We start from the raw sequence: 7,690 nt of genomic DNA, 5'->3' as shown, positions 1-7,690 counted from the left end.
GAGGTGATTTTTGCATTCTTTCAATCACTATTTTAAGCTGTGATTCTAGAATATATCAGGACAATTTTCCTTAATAATTTCTTGAAAGATGGTGTCTAGGCTCTTTTTTTTTATCATGGCTTCCCATGTCTAGTAATTTTTAAGTTATCTCTACTGGATCTATTTTTCAAATTAGCTGTTTTTCCAATAAGATATTTCATGTTGTCTTGTATTATTTAATTATTTTAGTTTCATTGTTTCTTAATTTCTCATCAAGTAGTGAGTTTCCACTTCCCCCATTTTAATTTTGATATCGTGATGCTATAAAAATTATATGTAATAAAGGACCATGGAAAGATAGACTAAAAATAATTGTAAATGAAATAATCTAATCCTAAAAAATATATGGGTCAAACAACAAATCAGAGAAATAATCGATAACTTCATTCAAGAGAATGAAAATAATGAGACAATATAGCAAAACTTTTAGAATGCAGCAAAAGCAGTTCCTAGGGGAAGTTTTATATCTCTAAATGCTTTGCATGAATAAAATAGAGGAGGAGATCAGTGAATTAGGCAGGAAACAAAACAAACTACAAAAAGAACAAATTTAAAATCCTCAATTAAACATGAAATTAGAAATACTGGAAACCAAAAGACAGATTAATAAAATTGAAATTAAGAAAACTATTGAACTAATATATAAAACTGAGAGTTCATTTTATGAAAAAAAAGACAATAAAATAGATAAACCTTCAGTTAATTTAATTTAAAAAAGAAAACCAAATTACCACTATCAAAAATAAAAAGGTGAACCCACCACTAAGGAAGAAGAAATTAAAACAATATTTAGGAACTATTTTGGCCAACTGTGTGCCAATAAATTTGACAATCTTAGTGAAAGGGATACATATTTACAAAAATATAAATTGCCCATATCAACAGAAGAGGATCTAAAATACTTAAATAACCCCATCTCAGAAAAAGAAATTGAACATGCCATTGATGAACTCCCTAGGGAAAAAATCTCCAGGGCCAGATACATTTACAAGTGAATTCTATCAAACATTTAAAGAACAATTAATTCCAATAATATATAGCCTATTTGGGAAAATAAGTGAAGGAGTCTTACCAAATTCTTTTTATGTTACAAATGTGGTGTTGATACCCAAACCAGGAAGAGTCAAAACAGAGAAAGAAAATTATAGATCACCTCCCCTAATAAATATAGACGCAAAAATTTTAAATAAAATATTAGCAAATAGATTGCAACAACTTATCACAAGAATAATACACTATGACCAGGTAGGATTTATACCAGGAATGCAGGAATGGTACAATATTAAGAAAGTGCTCAGCATAATTGATCATATCAACAACAAAACTCATCAAAACCACATGATCATCTCAACAGATGTAGAAAAAGCTTTTGACAAAATACAATCCACATTCCCATCAAAAAACACTAGAGAGCACAGGAATAACCAGAGTCTTCCTTAAAATAATAACTAGCATCTATTTAACACCTTCAGCAAGCATCATATGTAATGGGGACAAGCTACAAGCATTTCCAGTAAGATCGAAGGTGAAGCAGGGATGTCCATTATCACCACTGTTGTTCAATACTGTACTGAAGATATTAGCTTTAGCAAGAGAAGAAAAAGAAATAGAAGATATTAAAATAGGCAATGAAGAAACAAATCTATCCTTCTTTACAGATGATATGATGATATACTTAGAGAGTCCTAGAGAACAAGGTAAAAAATTCCTGGAAATTAAAAAAAAAAACTTAAGCAAACTTGCAGGCTATAAAATAAACCCACATAAATTGTCAATATTTCTATATATTACCAACAAAGCCCAACAGCAATAGATAAAAGGAGAAATTCCCTTTAAAGTTACTGTAGACATTAAAAATATTTAGGTGTCTACCAACCAAAACAAACCCAAAAATTATATGAACAGAATTACAAAAACTTTTCAAGGAAATAAAGTCAGATCTAAATTAGTGGAAAAACACCAGTTACTCATGAGTAGGCTGAGATAATATAATAAAAACAACAATTCTATCTAAGCTAATTTACTTATTCAGTGCCATACCAATGAAACTTTGAAAAAATCATTTTAGGGAGCTAGATAAAATAATTACAGGATTCATCTGGAATAACAAAAGGTCTAGAATATCAAGTCAATTAATGAAAAAAATTCAAGGGAAGGTAGTCTAACTCTTCCAGATCTTAAATTGTATTATAAAGCAGCAATCATCCAAACTACTTGGTACTGGCTAAGAAATAGAGTGGTCAATCACTGGAATAGGTTAGGTATGCAAGACACTGTAGTCAATGATTATAGTAATCTACTATTTGATCAACCCAAAGACCCTTGCTTCTGGGATAAGAACTCACTCTTTGACAAAATTTGCTGGGGAAACTGGAAAAGAGTATGGCAAAAGCTAGGTATAGATCAAAATCTCACACCATTTACCAAAATAAAGTGAAAATAGGTTCAGGATTTAGATATCAAGGCTTATAGTGTAAGCAAGTTTGGAGAGCAAGGCATAGTTTACCCATCAGATTTATGGCAAACAGAAGAATTCATGACCAAACAGGAGATAAACAACATTATGAAATGCAAAATGGATAATTTTGATTGCTTTCAATTGAAAAGTTTTTGCACAAACAAAGCCAATTCATCCAAGATTAGGAGGAAAGTAGAAAACTGGGGAAAAAAATTTTACAACCAGTGTTTCTGATAAGGGCTCTCATTTCTACAATATATAGAGAATTAAGTCAAATTAATTAGAATACAAGTCATTCCCCAGTTGATAAATGGTCAAAGGATATGAACAGGCAACTCTCAGATGAAGAAATTAAAGCTGTCTGTAGTCACATGAAAAAAATGTTCTAAATAACTGTTGATTAGAGAAATGCAAATCAAAACAACTCTGAGCTACCACATCACATCTATCAGATTGGTCAACATGACAAAACAGGAGAATGATAAATGTTGAAGAAGATGTGGGAAAATTCAAACACTAATGCATTGTTGGTGGAGTTGTGAATTGATCCAACCATTTTGTGGAACAATTTGGAACTATGTCCAAAAGGCTATAAAAATATGTAAACCCTTTGACACAGGAATAGCACTTCTAGCTCTGTATCCCAAAGAGATCATACAAATGGGAAAAGGACCCATATGTACAAAAATATTCATAGCAGCTCTATTTGTGGTGGCAAAGAATTGGAAATTGAGAGGATGCCCATTAATTGGGGAATGGCTAAACAAATTGTGGTATATGAAAGTAATGGAATGCTATTGTGCTATAAGAAATGATGGACATCAGAAAATTCCTGGAAAGACCTTTATACGCTGATTCTGAGTGAAGTGAGCAGAACCAGGAGAATGTTGTACACAGTAACAGCCACATTGTGTGATGACTAACTTTGAGACTTAGTTCTTCCAAGTAATGCAAGGATCTAAGACATCTACAAAAGTCTCACAATGGAAAATTCTATCTACATGCAGAGAAAGAACTATGAAGTTTGATTGTAGATCAAAGTAAAATATTTGCTCTTTTTTTTCTTCTCTTTTGTTTTGTTTCCTCTTTCTTGTGTGTCCTTCTTTTGGTTCTAATTCTTCTTTACAAGATCACTAATGTGAAAATTCACATAAACAAATAAATAAACAAACAAACAAACAAATAAATAAATAAATGGATAAATGAATAAATAAATAAACGAGTGAATGAATGAATGAATAAATAAATAATTTTATTCAATGAGCTTTTGGACCTCCTTTTCATTTTGCCCATTTTGTTTTTAAGGCACTCTTCTCCTTATTGGCTTTTTAGACTTCTTTTTGCCATTTGGCCTAGTCTATTTTTAAGGTGTTTTTTTTTTTGAGTATATTTTTGTGTTTCCTTTACCAAACTGATGACTCTTTTTTCTTGATTTTCTTGTGTTAATCTCATCTCTCTTCCCAATTTTCCTTTATCTTTTTTTCTTGATTTTCAAAATCCTTTGTGAGCTCTTCCTTGGCCTAAGATCATTTCATATTTGTCTTGGAGGCTTTGAATGTAAGAGTTTTGACTTTGTTTTCTTCTTCTGTATGTGCATTTTGATCCCATAAAAACTTCCGATAATGAAAGTTTTTTTTTTCCTCTTCACATTGTTTGCACATTTCCCCAGCCTATTGCTTGACTTTTGACCTTTTTTTTTTTTAAAGCAGGGATTTGATTACGGGGTGGATAATGTACTGTGCCAAGATTCAGGGATTTTGTATAGTTGTTTTCAGAGATACTTCCTGTGACCTGTAAGTTTTCAGTTCTTCCAAAGTTTTATGATCTAAGAAGAGGTAATTATTGTTCTCTTGGCCTGTCCTCTGCTCTTTGAGGGACCACAAACATTCTTTTGTGCCCTGGAACTGTAAGGAGGGCCCACCTTGCACTGTGGCCCCAAGCTCTGCTATGTTACTGCTCCTTTTTGCCCTGGGACTACCACACAGGACTGTGACTCAGATCTGAGTATGGCCAAAGTAATAGAGTCCTGCCTCAGTGCTAGCAAAAAGGCCCCTGTAATATCCTTCTGATCAGTTGCTTAATCACCTTACTATCTGTGGGTTAAGAGTTCTGGACACAGCCCCTGCCTGCTCCTACTTTGCTGTGACCAGGGCTTTGCTGGCAGGGCCTGTAATAGACTGCACTCCACAGTTACTCAGGTGTCACAAACATTTGTGGCTGACCTTCTAAATTGTCTTTGGCATCTGTGGGCTGAGACGTCTGGAATCCACTAATGTGATTCAGGTGTTATGAGGCCCACTCTGGGTTTACTAGGTCCCAGTCTGTGCTGGTGCAGCTTTTGCTGTACTGCACTCCTCTATCACCCTGGTGAAACAGATCTTTCCTGACAAACTTCCAAGTTGTTTTTGGCTGGAAATTTATTTTGCTACATCTTATTGTGGGTTCGCCTCCTCTAAAATTTGTTTGGAGTCATTTTAAAGGTATTTGGAAGGGTTTGGGGAAGAGCTCAGGCAAGTCTTTCCTGTCTTTCTTTTCTTTCCTGAGCCACCTTGGCTCTGCCCCCCAGATGTTTATTTTCAAAACACCAAGGTCATTGATTGAAATTCCCCATTTTCATTATCTTTTTTCTATGCACTTAATTTCCAACATTAGCCAGGTATCTTACACATTCATACTCTTGATTATAAAGGGGATAAGATAAGTTAGAAAAGTAAAATCTATTATTACTACTAGAAGGATAACTTAAATCATTTGCTTTATTAGTGGCAATCCAACATTGGAGTGAAATAATTTTCTTCTAAGGTAATTCTGTCATTTCTGACCCTTGACTAATAATTAAAGTCAGTCTTCATTTTACTATATTCAGAGTGATTGGAGGTCATATTCTGGAGATCAAGGAAAAAAATGACTAAAAATCATGGCATGAGAATTATTGTTGTTCAGTTATTTTAGTCACGTCCAATTCTGTGTCACCTCATTTGGACTTTTCTTGGTGAAGATAGTTGAGTGATTTGCCATCTCCTCCTCCAGCTCATTTACAGCTCATTGAGGGAAACAGTTTATTGACTTGTGCAGGGTCACACAGCTAGTGAATATCTGAGACTGGATTTGAACACATGAAGATGAGTTTTCCTGATTCCAATTCCAGTGGTCTTTTCACTGAGTCACGTAGCTGCACTAAAATAAATAATATTATGCAAGGTTAACATTGAATTCACTATCCAGTATTATACTCTTCTATACCCCTATTGTTCAAAACCAGATAATGAAATGTTGGAACCCTCTCTGTTGAAGTCTAAATTCATGTGACCACAGTAAAGAAATAAAGATAGCAATTAAACCTGGGATTTCATTGGTATAAACAGAAGAATTCTAGGTAGGGAAACTCCCTCTACTAACGCAGGCAAGCGCTTTATAGTCTTAGAAATTTGTCTAGAGTATAAAGAGCTGTCACTAGGCTAGGCTCAGGGAGTCCACATGTGTCAGAGGTAAGATCTGAGTCTTTGAGAGGGAGAGAGAGACAGAGAGACAGAGAAAGTGAGACAGAGACAGAATCAAAGAAAAATGTGGAAAAATTAATCTGTAATGGGCATAATTGTGATGCAAATAATTTAATTTTAAATGAATCTAATATCTAAGAATTTCTATCTTAGAAAATATATAGCTTTTTGCTTCCAGCTCTTGGTGGTAAAGATGCAACTTCTTTTGGCTGTCTGGAATCCTGGTTCATCTGACACTAGAAGCCACCCTGCAGCATCCAAGCTAAGCCTCTACCTTCATCGTTGCCATGCCTCTCAAGTTTGACCCTAATGAAATTAAAATTGTGTTTTTAAGGTTCACTGGTAGTGAAGTTGGTGCCACATCAGCTCTGACCCTCAACATTGGTCCCTTGGTTTTGTCTCCCAAAAAGGTTAGTGATGACATTGCCAAGGCAACTGGTGATTAGAAAAGGCTAAGGATCACAGTGAAACTTACCATTCAGATTAGACAGGGTCATATTGAGATTGTGCCTTCTGCTTCAGCCTTGATCACAAAGCCCTAAAGGAATCTCCTTGGGACATAAAGAAGCAGAAAAATATTAAACACAATGGAAATATCACTCTCGATGATATTGTCAACATTGCTTGACAGATGAGGCACCGATCCTTGGCAAGAGACCTTTCTGCAACCATTAAAGAGATACTTGGAACAGCCCCGTTTGTGGGCTGCAACATTGATAGCAGGCATCCTCATGATGTCATTGATGACATCAATACTGGTGCTGTGGAATGCCCAGCAAATTAAAAACTACAAAGGAGACTATTGCAATAAATTAACATTTGACAACAGACAGAGGTTCTTTGTTTTTAATTCTGGAGAATTTTTGTGTCAGAAGCTACCATGAATTCTGGGAAATAACTGTTAATTTTGTTAGCAATCTTGCTTTGCAATAACTTTCAGTTACTTTGCAGTTCATTTGGATCAGGGAGGGTAGTATCAGAAGAGCAAGGAAGTTTTTCAAGCTTAGCAGTGGGACTGTAAATTGAGAGAGGACTGGTTAGGCCAGTCTTCTGGCCCCAGCGGTGAGCAAAGTTTGTGTTCTTTGCAGACTAATAGGAAAGAGTGTACTTGTTTGCCTTAAAAACCTTGAATATAGGGTATTTTGGGGTTAAACATCCCCCCAGTACAAACTCAGGGCAGTTCAGTTAATGACAGTAATAGCTGGGACTCAGGAATCAAGAAATTGAGGAGAGATTCTATAGGAATAATAACCTTTGGCTCAAGATTTTTGCACAAATAGTATGTGTTTATTCCAAGGTAATTGTACATGATCAGTAATGCATTAACATTCTCTATTATATATATATATATATATATATATATATATATATATATATATATATATATATATATATATATATATCTTCCTTGCCATGAAAGACTTTTTCCAAATATTCATGACTCCAAGAATGACTCACACTACACTCTGCTATATTATAAAACAAAACATATTGAAGAATCCAAAAACTGATTGGGTCTATTGTGTGGTTTTCCAGAAAAAAAAATAATTCCCCAGATGAATGATATTTATTATCAGATGGAGCCATTCACTTCTTTTAGTTCTGATTCCTTCTAAAGTAAAGCACATTGTATTTTGTCATTATATTTTATTTCACGACTTATTATTTCCATGATATAGTAAACCATTCTTAA

At 34.4% G+C, this 7,690-nt stretch overlaps 1 pseudogene; it reads left to right on the top strand.

The window, feature by feature from the left end:
* The first annotated feature begins 6,284 nt into the window (after nucleotides 1-6,284).
* LOC110223564 (large ribosomal subunit protein uL11 pseudogene) lies at nucleotides 6,285-6,791 on the top strand (annotated as a pseudogene).
* Nucleotides 6,792-7,690: the final 899 nt, after the last annotated feature.

This window comes from Phascolarctos cinereus, unplaced genomic scaffold (genome assembly GCF_003287225.1).
Source record: "Phascolarctos cinereus isolate Bilbo 61053 unplaced genomic scaffold, phaCin_HiC Scaffold_7;HRSCAF=346, whole genome shotgun sequence".
In the NCBI taxonomy this organism is placed as follows: domain Eukaryota; kingdom Metazoa; phylum Chordata; class Mammalia; order Diprotodontia; family Phascolarctidae; genus Phascolarctos; species Phascolarctos cinereus.
The sequence above is the reverse complement of the archived record's forward strand: the minus strand, read 5'-3'. Positions and strand labels throughout refer to the sequence as shown.